Below are 14,283 nucleotides of genomic sequence, written 5' to 3' on the forward strand. Positions count from 1 at the left end.
ACCACTCCAACTATCTGTGAATGAGAAAATAGAGCGAGGATATCAGTGGGGTAAGTGTACATGTCATCAGTAAGTAGGGAAGCCAAAAAGCATAGCATATATCCAAGTGTTTTATGAGATTGTGCGAAGAACTGGGCGATCCGGCGCACAGGCCGGTCCAACCGGGCGGCAGACCGGACGAGCCGGTTGCCAATCCGGTTGACCGGGCGGCATGCCGGGCCGGCCGGTTGAGAGGCCGGTTGACCGGGCTGGTGACCGGGTCTGTCGAATTTGTGAGATGTTGCCCAGAATTTCTACCACAAAATCATGCAAAAACTCATAAACTTGAATATAGACTATATCAATAGAGTGGAATATGTGCATTGTGTTGTGAGACACTCTAATGGCATGAGGACTTACAAAACCTAACCCTAACCCTAAAATTTCCTCAAATCTTCTCAAAGATGTGCAATGTGTGATGAGGACTAGGAAATAGAGAGAAAGAGAGAACAAATTACCCGAAGACATGGTCCTCCTTGATCAAGAGAGCAAGAAGAACACCTAGGTAGGGCTTGAAAGCCAAAACTCCAAGATCTCCCAAAATATCTTGAGAGGGACCAAATCCTTTGGTGGAGATGTTCCAAGGGACCCGATCTATGGTTTGGTGGAGTTTGGGAGGATTCTCGTGGTGGGAAGGTCCTAGAACGTGGTGGAGGTGGTGGAGGCGGCGGCCATGGAGGTTTTGGAGATGGGGGATAATGAGGAAGAAGACCCCAAGGGGTATCCTCTCCCAAAACATAACCAGTCGCGCGGCCGGTCGGGCGCCCGGTCGACCGGGCCTGGCGCCGGCTGGTCCGGCCCAGAGGCCGGTCCAACCGGGCCAGGGACAATTTGCCCCGTTTTGTCTCGTTTTGCCTCGTTTTGCCCCTATTCTTTGTGTAAATGTGTATGAATGCTCAGATGATGACATGTACATATAGATAGATAGATGATGATGATGAGATGAGCATAGACATGGGATCGGAAACACAAAGTTCTCTAGGCATACCCATTGGAGTGAAAATCCAAACAAGATGTAAGTAGCAACAATGGGCATGATTCGAAATATATATCAAGAATCATAAGTCATTTTGAAATGGTTTTTGCAATAAGATCATTTGGCCTTATATAGTCAAATCAAGTTGTAATAGAGGCTCAATGAGGGGCGGGGGATTACTCCCCCTATGTGAAAGCGCAAATGTCATGAGACCTCGAAGAGACGTGCTTGGGTCCATATAATGACATTGGGTCTATTTATGTTGCACACATAGGTATGCATCATACCAAGACATGGTAAGATGACTATCCCCATATGTGCTATACCTCTAAACTAGAGAGCAAGATAAATGCAAGAATATAGTGCAAGAAGTTAATCGATCCAAGTTTTTAGGATCAAGAATACCAAGTTCTTGATGACGCGTAAAGCACACGCCCGTTGGGAACCCCAAGTGGAAGGTGTGATGCGTACAGCAGCAAGTTTCCCTCAGTAAGAAACCAAGGTTTATCGAACCAGTAGGAGTCAAGGATCACGTGAAGGTCGTTGGTGACGGAGTGTAGTGCGGCGCAACACCAGGGATTCCGGCGCCAACGTGGAACATGCACAACACAATCAAAGTACTTTGCCCCCAACGTAACAGTGAGGTTGTCAATCTCACCGGCTTGCTGTAAACAAAGGATTAAATGTATAGTGTGGAAGATGATGTTTGTTTGCGAAGAACAGTAAAGAACAATGTTTGCAGTAGATTGTATTCAGATGTAAAAGAATGGACCGGGGTCCACAGTTCACTAGTGGTGTCTCTCCAATAAGAAATAGCATGTTGGGTGAACAAATTACAGTTGGGCAATTGACAAATAGAGAGGGCATAACAATGCACATACATATCATGATGACTACTATGAGATTTAATCAGGGCATTACGACAAAGTACATAGACCGCTATCCAGCATGCATCTATGCCTAAAAAGTCCACCTTCGGGTTAGCATTCGCACCCCTTCCAGTATTAAGTTGCAAACAACGGACAATTGCATTAAGTATGGTGCGTAATGTAATCAACACAAATATCCTTAGACAAAGCATTGATGTTTTATCCCTAGTGGCAACAGCACATCCACAACCTTAGAACTTTCGTCACGTCCTGCATTCAATGGAGGCATGAACCCACTATCGATCATAAATACTTCCTCTTGGAGTTACAAGTATCAACTTGGCCAGAGCCTCTACTAGCAACGGAGAGTATGCAAGAACATAAACAACACATATATGATAGATTGATAATCAACTTGACATAGTATTCCATATTCATCGGATCCCAACAAACACAACATGTAGCATTACAAATAGATGATCTTGATCATGATAGGCAGCTCACAAGATCTAACATGATAGCACAATTAGGAGAAGACAACCATCTAGCTACTGCTATGGACCCATAGTCCAAGGATGAACTACTCACACATCAATCCAGAGGCGATCATGGTGATGAAGAGTCCTCTGGGAGATAATTCCCCTCTCCGGCAAGGTGCCGGAGGCGATCTCCTGAATCCCCCGAGATGGGATTGGCGGCGGCTGCGTCTCTGGAAGTATTTCCGTATCGTGGCTCTCGGTAATAGGGTTTTCGCGACGGAGAGTATATGTAGGCGGAAGGGCAGAGTCGGAGGGCTGACAAGGGGCCCACACCATAGGGCAGCGCGGCCCCTCCACGGCCGCGCGGCCGTATGGTGGCGGCGCCTCGTCGCCCCACTTCGTAACCCCTTCGGTCTTCTGGAAGCTCCGTGGAAAAATAAGGCCCTAGGCGTTGATTTCGACCAATTCCGAAAATATTTCCTTTGTAGGATTTCTAAAACCAAAAACAACAGAAAACAAAGAATCGGCTCTTCGGCATCTCGTCAATAGGTTAGTGCCGGAAAATGCGTAATAATGACATAAAGTGTATATAAAACATGTGAGTATTGTCATAAAAGTAGCATGGAACATAAGAAATTATAGATACGTTTGAGACGTATCAAGCATCCCCAAGCTTAGAGAAACACTTGGGCAACGGTCCGATTTTCCACGTGTCAGTTTGCATGACGTCAGCAGTCAACGGGCTCCCGGAAACACTTGGGCAACGGTCCGATTTTCCGTGGCGGAAGGGCGCCCAAGCGCGACGGACCGAAAAAATCGTCGTAGGACTTTGCCTGACGCAGTTTCCACAACAGAACCCATATCGTCGGGTTAGGCCCATAGGCGACGAAAAATACCCCTTAGCGGACGATTTTGAGACGTTGTCTATCATAACTTTTCTTGTAGTGTACTCAAACCATTTGATCATGATAAATCACCCTTACTTCAGACAAGACGAACATGCATAGCAACTCACATGATATTCAACAATAGTTGATGGTGTCCCCAGAAACATGGTTACCGCTCAACAAGCAACTTATAAGAAATAAGATACATAAGTTACATATTCTTTACCACAATAGTTTTTAAGGCTATTTTCCCATGAGCTATATATTGCAAAGACAAGGAATGAAATTTTAAAGGTGGCACTCAAGTAATTTACTTTGGAATGGCAGAGAAATACCATGTAGTAGGTAGGTATGGTGGACACAAATGGCATAGTTTTTGGCTCAAGGATTTTGGATGCACGAGAAGAATTCCCTCTCAATACAAGGCTTTGGCTAGCAAGGTTGTTTGAAGCAAACACAAGTATGAACCGGTACAGCAAAACTTACATAAGAACATATTGCAAGCATTATAAGACTCTACATTTTCTTCCTTGTTGTTCAAACACCTCACCAGAAAATATCTAGACTCTAGAGAGACCAATCATGCAAACCAAATTTTAACAAGCTCTATGTAGTTCTTCATTAATAGGTGCAAAGTACATGATGCAAGAGCTTAAACATGATCTATATGAGCACAACAATTGCCAAGTATCAAATTATTCAAGACATTATACCAATTACCACATGAAGCATTTTACATTTCCAACCATAATAATGATGAACGAAGCAGTTTCATCCTTTGCCATGAACATTAAAAGTAAAGCTAAGAACACATGTGTTCATATGCAACAGCGGAGCGTGTCTCTCTCCCACACAAAGAATGCTAGAATCCGATTTTATTCAAACTAAAACAAAAACAAACAGACGCTCCAAGTAAAGCACATAAGATGTGACGGAATAAAAATATAGTTTCATTAGAGGTGACCTGATAAGTTGTCGATGAAGAAGGGATGCCTTCGGCATCCCCAAGCGTAGATGCTTGAGTCTTCTTAAAATATGCAGGGATGAACCACGGGGGAATCCCCAAGCTTAGACTTTTCACTCTTCTTGATCATATTGTATCATCCTCCTCTCTTGACCCTTGAAAACTTCCTCCACACCAAACTCGAAACAAACTCATTAGAGGGTTAGTGCATAATCAAAAATTCACATATTCAGAGGTGACATAATCATTCTTAACACTTCTGGACATTGCACAAAGCTACTGAAAGTTAATGGAACAAAGAAATCCATCAAACATAGCAAAACAGGCAATGCGAAATAAAAGGCAGAATCTATCAAAACAGAACAGTCTGTAAAGACGAATTTTTCTGGGGCACTTAACTTGCTCAGATGAAAAGCTCAAATTAAATGAAAGTTGCGTACATATCTGAGGATCACGCACGTAAATTGGCAGATTTTTCTGAGTTACCTACAGACAGGGCTGCTCAATTTCGTGACAGTAAGAAATCTGTTTCTGCGCAGTAATCCAAATCTAGTATCAACCCTGCTATCAAAGACTTTACTTGGCACAACAATGCAATAAGTTAAAGATAAGGAGAGGTTGCTACAGTAGTAACAAATTTCAAGACTCAAATATAAATCAAAAGTGCAGAAGTAAAATAATGGGTTGTCTCTCATAAGCGCTTTTCTTTAACGCCTTTCAGCTAGGCGCAGAAAGTGTGAATCAAGTATTATCAAGAGATGAAGCATCAACAGAGGGGTTTAGAGTTTTCTCAACTATGCATTGTATCTTATCTATGTAAGTTTCAGAGGCTCCTTTTTCATTACTCTTAGGCTTGCTATTTTCATCAAATAAATTTACAGGAACAATCCAATCATAATTCTTTTCTAGTGCCTCGCACATTCCTAAGAGCTTGCAAGGTATTGATGTTTTAATCTTCCCTTCACAATTAACTTTATTACTGTACTTTAGTCTATCTTTTTCCATCTTTTCAAGGGTACTAGCAAAGTTGGTATAAAAGCCAAGCATCTTATATTTAATAAATACTTTTCTAGCTTCTCTTGCTACATCACCAAATTCTTTAAGAAGGGTTTCTAAGACAAAATCTTTCTTTTCTCCTTCTTCCATATCACAGAGTGTAAGAAACATATGTTGCATTACGGGGTTGAGATTAACAAATCTAGCTTCTAACATGTGTACTAAAGAAGCAGCAGCAATTTCATAAGTAGGAGCAAGTTCTACCAAGTGTCTATCTTCAAAATCTTCAACCGTACTAACATGAGTGAAAAAATCTTATATATTATCTCTTCCAATGATAGACCCTTGTCCTACCGGTATATCTTTCAGAGTGAACTTAGGAGGAAACATGATGAAATAAAATAAAGTAAATGCGAGTAACTATTTTTTTGTGTTTTTTAATATTGAGAACGCAAATAAGATAGTAAATAAAGTAAAACAAGTAACTAATTTTTTTGTGTTTTTGATATAATGAACAAACAAAGCAGTAAATAAAATAAAGTAAAGCAAGACAAAAACAAAGTAAAGAGATTGGATGTGGGGGACTCCCCTTGTAGCGTGTCTTGATCTCCCCGACAACGGCGCCGTAAATTTAGCTTGATGACGCGTAAAGCACACGCCCGTTGGGAACCCCAAGTGGAAGGTGTGATGGTACAGCAGCAAGTTTCCCTCAGTAAGAAACCAAGGTTTATCGAACCAGTAGGAGTCAAGGATCACGTGAAGGTCGTTGGTGACGGAGTGTAGTGCGGCGCAACACCAGTGATTCCGGCGCCAACGTGGAACCTGCACAACACAATCAAAGTACTTTGCCCCCAACGTAACAGTGAGGTTGTCAATCTCACCGGCTTGCACTAAACAAAGGATTAAATATATAGTGTGGAAGATGATGTTTGTTTGCGAAGAACAGTAAAGAACAATGTTTGCAGTAGATTGTATTCAGATGTAAAAGAATGGACCGTGGTCCACAGTTCACTAGTGGTGTCTCTCCAATAAGAAATAGCATGTTGGGTGAACAAATTACAGTTGGGCAATTGACAAATAGAGAGGGCATAACAATGCACATACATATCATGATGACTACTATGAGATTTAATCAGGGCATTACGACAAAGTACATAGACCGCTATCCAGCATGCATCTATGCCTAAAAAGTCCACCTTCGGGTTAGCATTCGCACCCCTTCCAGTATTAAGTTGCAAACAACGGACAATTGCATTAAGTATGGTGCGTAATGTAATCAACACAAATATCCTTAGACAAAGCATTGATGTTTTATCCCTAGTGGCAACAGCACATCCACAACCTTAGAACTTTCTCGTCATCGTCCTGCATTCAATGGAGGCATGAACCCACTATCGATCATAAATACTTCCTCTTGGAGTTACAAGTATCAACTTGGCCAGAGCCTCTACTAGCAACGGAGAGTATGCAAGAACATAAACAACACATATATGATAGATTGATAATCAACTTGACATAGTATTCCATATTCATCGGATCCCAACAAACACAACATGTAGCATTACAAATAGATGATCTTGATCATGATAGGCAGCTCACAAGATCTAACATGATAGCACAATTAGGAGAAGACAACCATCTAGCTACTGCTATGGACCCATAGTCCAAGGATGAACTACTCACACATCAATCCAGAGGCGATCATGGTGATGAAGAGTCCTCTGGGAGATAATTCCCCTCTCCGGCAAGGTGCCGGAGGCGATCTCCTGAATCCCCCGAGATGGGATTGGCGGCGGCTGCGTCTCTGGAAGTATTTCCGTATCGTGGCTCTCGGTAATAGGGTTTTCGCGACGGAGAGTATATGTAGGCGGAAGGGCAGAGTCGGAGGGCTGACAAGGGGCCCACACCATAGGGCAGCCGCGGCCCTCTCCCTGGCCGCGCGGCCGTATGGTGGCGGCGCCTCGTCGCCCCACTTCGTAACCCCTTCGGTCTTCTGGAAGCTCCGTGGAAAAATAAGGCCCTAGGCGTTGATTTCGACCAATTCCGAAAATATTTCCTTTGTAGGATTTCTAAAACCAAAAACAACAGAAAACAGCAACTGGCTCTTCGGCATCTCGTCAATAGGTTAGTGCCGGAAAATGCGTAATAATGACATAAAGTGTATATAAAACATGTGAGTATTGTCATAAAAGTAGCATGGAACATAAGAAATTATAGATACGTTTGAGACGTATCAAGCATCCCCAAGCTTAGAGAAACACTTGGGCAACGGTCCGATTTTCCACGTGTCAGTTTGCATGACGTCAGCAGTCAACGGGCTCCCGGAAACACTTGGGCAACGGTCCGATTTTCCGTGGCGGAAGGGCGCCCAAGCGCGACGGACCGAAAAAATCGTCGTAGGACTTTGTCTGACGCAGTTTCCACAACAGAACCCATATCGTCGGGTTAGGCCCATAGGCGACGAAAAATACCCCTTAGCGGACGATTTTGAGACGTTGTCTATCATAACTTTTCTTGTAGTGTACTCAAACCATTTGATCATGATAAATCACCCTTACTTCAGACAAGACGAACATGCATAGCAACTCACATGATATTCAACAATAGTTGATGGTGTCCCCAGAAACATGGTTACCGCTCAACAAGCAACTTATAAGAAATAAGATACATAAGTTACATATTCTTTACCACAATAGTTTTTAAGGCTATTTTCCCATGAGCTATATATTGCAAAGACAAGGAATGAAATTTTAAAGGTGGCACTCAAGTAATTTACTTTGGAATGGCAGAGAAATACCATGTAGTAGGTAGGTATGGTGGACACAAATGGCATAGTTTTTGGCTCAAGGATTTTGGATGCACGAGAAGAATTCCCTCTCAATACAAGGCTTTGGCTAGCAAGGTTGTTTGAAGCAAACACAAGTATGAACCGGTACAAAGAAAACTTACATAAGAACATATTGCAAGCATTATAAGACTCTACATTTTCTTCCTTGTTGTTCAAACACCTCACAAGAAAATATCTAGACTCTAGAGAGACCAATCATGCAAACCAAATTTTAACAAGCTCTATGTAGTTCTTCATTAATAGGTGCAAAGTACATGATGCAAGAGCTTAAACATGATCTATATGAGCACAACAATTGCCAAGTATCAAATTATTCAAGACATTATACCAATTACCACATGAAGCATTTTCTGTTTCCAACCATAATAATGATGAACGCAAATAAGATAGTAAATAAAGTAAAACAAGTAACTAATTTTTTTGTGTTTTTGATATAATGAACAAACAAAGCAGTAAATAAAATAAAGTAAAGCAAGACAAAAACAAAGTAAAGAGATTGGATGTGGGGGACTCCCCTTGTAGCGTGTCTTGATCTCCCCGACAACGGCGCCAGAAATTTAGCTTGATGACGCGTAAAGCACACGCCCGTTGGGAACCCCAAGTGGAAGGTGTGATGGTACAGCAGCAAGTTTCCCTCAGTAAGAAACCAAGGTTTATCGAACCAGTAGGAGTCAAGGATCACGTGAAGGTCGTTGGTGACGGAGTGTAGTGCGGCGCAACACCAGTGATTCCGGCGCCAACGTGGAACCTGCACAACACAATCAAAGTACTTTGCCCCCAACGTAACAGTGAGGTTGTCAATCTCACCGGCTTGCACTAAACAAAGGATTAAATGTATAGTGTGGAAGATGATGTTTGTTTGCGAAGAACAGTAAAGAACAATGTTTGCAGTAGATTGTATTCAGATGTAAAAGAATGGACCGGGGTCCACAGTTCACTAGTGGTGTCTCTCCAATAAGAAATAGCATGTTGGGTGAACAAATTACAGTTGGGCAATTGACAAATAGAGAGGGCATAACAATGCACATACATATCATGATGACTACTATGAGATTTAATCAGGGCATTACGACAAAGTACATAGACCGCTATCCAGCATGCATCTATGCCTAAAAAGTCCACCTTCGGTTAGCATTCGCACCCTTCCAGTATTAAGTTGCAAACAACGGACAATTGCATTAAGTATGGTGCGTAATGTAATCAACACAAATATCCTTAGACAAAGCATTGATGTTTTATTCCTAGTGGCAACAGCACATCCACAACCTTAGAACTTTCTCGTCCCGTCCTGCATTCAATGGAGGCATGAACCCACTATCGATCATAAATACTTCCTCTTGGAGTTACAAGTATCAACTTGGCCAGAGCCTCTACTAGCAACGGAGAGTATGCAAGAACATAAACAACACATATATGATAGATTGATAATCAACTTGACATAGTATTCCATATTCATCGGATCCCAACAAACACAACATGTAGCATTACAAATAGATGATCTTGATCATGATAGGCAGCTCACAAGATCTAACATGATAGCACAATTAGGAGAAGACAACCATCTAGCTACTGCTATGGACCCATAGTCCAAGGATGAACTACTCACACATCAATCCAGAGGCGATCATGGTGATGAAGAGTCCTCTGGGAGATAATTCCCCTCTCCGGCAAGGTGCCGGAGGCGATCTCCTGAATCCCCCGAGATGGGATTGGCGGCGGCTGCGTCTCTGGAAGTATTTCCGTATCGTGGCTCTCGGTAATAGGGTTTTCGCGACGGAGAGTATATGTAGGCGGAAGGGCGTAGTCGGAGGGTCGACAAGGGGCCCACACCATAGGGCAGCGCGGCCCCTCCCTGGCCGCGCGGCCGTATGGTGGCGGCGCCTCGTCGCCCCACTTCGTAACCCCTTCGGTCTTCTGGAAGCTCCGTGGAAAAATAAGGCCCTAGGCGTTGATTTCGACCAATTCCGAAAATATTTCCTTTGTAGGATTTCTAAAACCAAAAACAACAGAAAACAGCAACTGGCTCTTCGGCATCTCGTCAATAGGTTAGTGCCGGAAAATGCGTAATAATGACATAAAGTGTATATAAAACATGTGAGTATTGTCATAAAAGTAGCATGGAACATAAGAAATTATAGATACGTTTGAGACGTATCAAGCATCCCCAAGCTTAGAGAAACACTTGGGCAACGGTCCGATTTTCCACGTGTCAGTTTGCATGACGTCAGCAGTCAACGGGCTCCCGGAAACACTTGGGCAACGGTCCGATTTTCCGTGGCGGAAGGGCGCCCAAGCGCGACGGACCGAAAAATCGTCGTAGGACTTTGCACGACGCGGTTTCCACAACAGAACCCATATCGTCGGGTTAGGCCCATAGGCGACGAAAAATACCCCTTAGCGGACGATTTTGAGACGTTGTCTATCATAACTTTTCTTGTAGTGTACTCAAACCATTTGATCATGATAAATCACCCTTACTTCAGACAAGACGAACATGCATAGCAACTCACATGATATTCAACAATAGTTGATGGTGTCCCCAGAAACATGGTTACCGCTCAACAAGCAACTTATAAGAAATAAGATACATAAGTTACATATTCTTTACCACAATAGTTTTTAAGGCTATTTTCCCATGAGCTATATATTGCAAAGACAAGGAATGAAATTTTAAAGGTGGCACTCAAGTAATTTACTTTGGAATGGCAGAGAAATACCATGTAGTAGGTAGGTATGGTGGACACAAATGGCATAGTTTTTGGCTCAAGGATTTTGGATGCACGAGAAGAATTCCCTCTCAATACAAGGCTTTGGCTAGCAAGGTTGTTTGAAGCAAACACAAGTATGAACCGGTACAGCAAAACTTACATAAGAACATATTGCAAGCATTATAAGACTCTACATTTTCTTCCTTGTTGTTCAAACACCTCACCAGAAAATATCTAGACTCTAGAGAGACCAATCATGCAAACCAAATTTTAACAAGCTCTATGTAGTTCTTCATTAATAGGTGCAAAGTACATGATGCAAGAGCTTAAACATGATCTATATGAGCACAACAATTGCCAAGTATCAAATTATTCAAGACATTATACCAATTACCACATGAAGCATTTTCTGTTTCCAACCATAATAATGATGAACGCAAATAAGATAGTAAATAAAGTAAAACAAGTAACTAATTTTTTTGTGTTTTTGATATAATGAACAAACAAAGCAGTAAATAAAATAAAGTAAAGCAAGACAAAAACAAAGTAAAGAGATTGGATGTGGGGGACTCCCCTTGTAGCGTGTCTTGATCTCCCCGACAACGGCGCCAGAAATTTAGCTTGATGACGCGTAAAGCACACGCCCGTTGGGAACCCCAAGTGGAAGGTGTGATGGTACAGCAGCAAGTTTCCCTCAGTAAGAAACCAAGGTTTATCGAACCAGTAGGAGTCAAGGATCACGTGAAGGTCGTTGGTGACGGAGTGTAGTGCGGCGCAACACCAGTGATTCCGGCGCCAACGTGGAACCTGCACAACACAATCAAAGTACTTTGCCCCCAACGTAACAGTGAGGTTGTCAATCTCACCGGCTTGCACTAAACAAAGGATTAAATGTATAGTGTGGAAGATGATGTTTGTTTGCGAAGAACAGTAAAGAACAATGTTTGCAGTAGATTGTATTCAGATGTAAAAGAATGGACCGGGGTCCACAGTTCACTAGTGGTGTCTCTCCAATAAGAAATAGCATGTTGGGTGAACAAATTACAGTTGGGCAATTGACAAATAGAGAGGGCATAACAATGCACATACATATCATGATGACTACTATGAGATTTAATCAGGGCATTACGACAAAGTACATAGACCGCTATCCAGCATGCATCTATGCCTAAAAAGTCCACCTTCGGGTTAGCATTCGCACCCCTTCCAGTATTAAGTTGCAAACAACGGACAATTGCATTAAGTATGGTGCGTAATGTAATCAACACAAATATCCTTAGACAAAGCATTGATGTTTTATCCCTAGTGGCAACAGCACATCCACAACCTTAGAACTTTCTGTCACTGTCCCAGATTCAATGGAGGCATGAACCCACTATCGATCATAAATACTTCCTCTTGGAGTTACAAGTATCAACTTGGCCAGAGCCTCTACTAGCAACGGAGAGTATGCAAGAACATAAACAACACATATATGATAGATTGATAATCAACTTGACATAGTATTCCATATTCATCGGATCCCAACAAACACAACATGTAGCATTACAAATAGATGATCTTGATCATGATAGGCAGCTCACAAGATCTAACATGATAGCACAATTAGGAGAAGACAACCATCTAGCTACTGCTATGGACCCATAGTCCAAGGATGAACTACTCACACATCAATCCAGAGGCGATCATGGTGATGAAGAGTCCTCTGGGAGATAATTCCCCTCTCCGGCAAGGTGCCGGAGGCGATCTCCTGAATCCCCCGAGATGGGATTGGCGGCGGCTGCGTCTCTGGAAGTATTTCCGTATCGTGGCTCTCGGTAATAGGGTTTTCGCGACGGAGAGTATATGTAGGCGGAAGGGCAGAGTCGGAGGGCTGACAAGGGGCCCACACCATAGGGCAGCGCGGCCCCTCCCTGGCCGCGCGGCCGTATGGTGGCGGCGCCTCGTCGCCCCACTTCGTAACCCCTTCGGTCTTCTGGAAGCTCCGTGGAAAAATAAGGCCCTAGGCGTTGATTTCGACCAATTCCGAAAATATTTCCTTTGTAGGATTTCTAAAACCAAAAACAACAGAAAACAGCAACTGGCTCTTCGGCATCTCGTCAATAGGTTAGTGCCGGAAAATGCGTAATAATGACATAAAGTGTATATAAAACATGTGAGTATTGTCATAAAAGTAGCATGGAACATAAGAAATTATAGATACGTTTGAGACGTATCAAGCATCCCCAAGCTTAGAGAAACACTTGGGCAACGGTCCGATTTTCCACGTGTCAGTTTGCATGACGTCAGCAGTCAACGGGCTCCCGGAAACACTTGGGCAACGGTCCGATTTTCCGTGGCGGAAGGGCGCCCAAGCGCGACGGACCGAAAAAATCGTCGTAGGACTTTGCCTGACGCAGTTTCCACAACAGAACCCATATCGTCGGGTTAGGCCCATAGGCGACGAAAAATACCCCTTAGCGGACGATTTTGAGACGTTGTCTATCATAACTTTTCTTGTAGTGTACTCAAACCATTTGATCATGATAAATCACCCTTACTTCAGACAAGACGAACATGCATAGCAACTCACATGATATTCAACAATAGTTGATGGTGTCCCCAGAAACATGGTTACCGCTCAACAAGCAACTTATAAGAAATAAGATACATAAGTTACATATTCTTTACCACAATAGTTTTTAAGGCTATTTTCCCATGAGCTATATATTGCAAAGACAAGGAATGAAATTTTAAAGGTGGCACTCAAGTAATTTACTTTGGAATGGCAGAGAAATACCATGTAGTAGGTAGGTATGGTGGACACAAATGGCATAGTTTTTGGCTCAAGGATTTTGGATGCACGAGAAGAATTCCCTCTCAATACAAGGCTTTGGCTAGCAAGGTTGTTTGAAGCAAACACAAGTATGAACCGGTACAGCAAAACTTACATAAGAACATATTGCAAGCATTATAAGACTCTACATTTTCTTCCTTGTTGTTCAAACACCTCACCAGAAAATATCTAGACTCTAGAGAGACCAATCATGCAAACCAAATTTTAACAAGCTCTATGTAGTTCTTCATTAATAGGTGCAAAGTACATGATGCAAGAGCTTAAACATGATCTATATGAGCACAACAATTGCCAAGTATCAAATTATTCAAGACATTATACCAATTACCACATGAAGCATTTTCTGTTTCCAACCATAATAATGATGAACGAAGCAGTTTCATCCTTTGCCATGAACATTAAAAGTAAAGCTAAGAACACATGTGTTCATATGCAACAGCGGAGCGTGTCTCTCTCCCACACAAAGAATGCTAGAATCCGATTTTATTCAAACTAAAACAAAAACAAACAGACGCTCCAAGTAAAGCACATAAGATGTGACGGAATAAAAATATAGTTTCACTAGAGGTGACATGATAAGTTGTCGATGAAGAAGGGATGCCTTCGGCATCCCCAAGCGTAGATGCTTGAGTCTTCTTAAAATATGCAGGGATGAACCACGGGGGAATCCCCAAGCTTAGA

This window comes from Lolium perenne, chromosome 4 (genome assembly GCF_019359855.2).
Source record: "Lolium perenne isolate Kyuss_39 chromosome 4, Kyuss_2.0, whole genome shotgun sequence".
Lineage (NCBI taxonomy): Eukaryota > Viridiplantae > Streptophyta > Magnoliopsida > Poales > Poaceae > Lolium > Lolium perenne.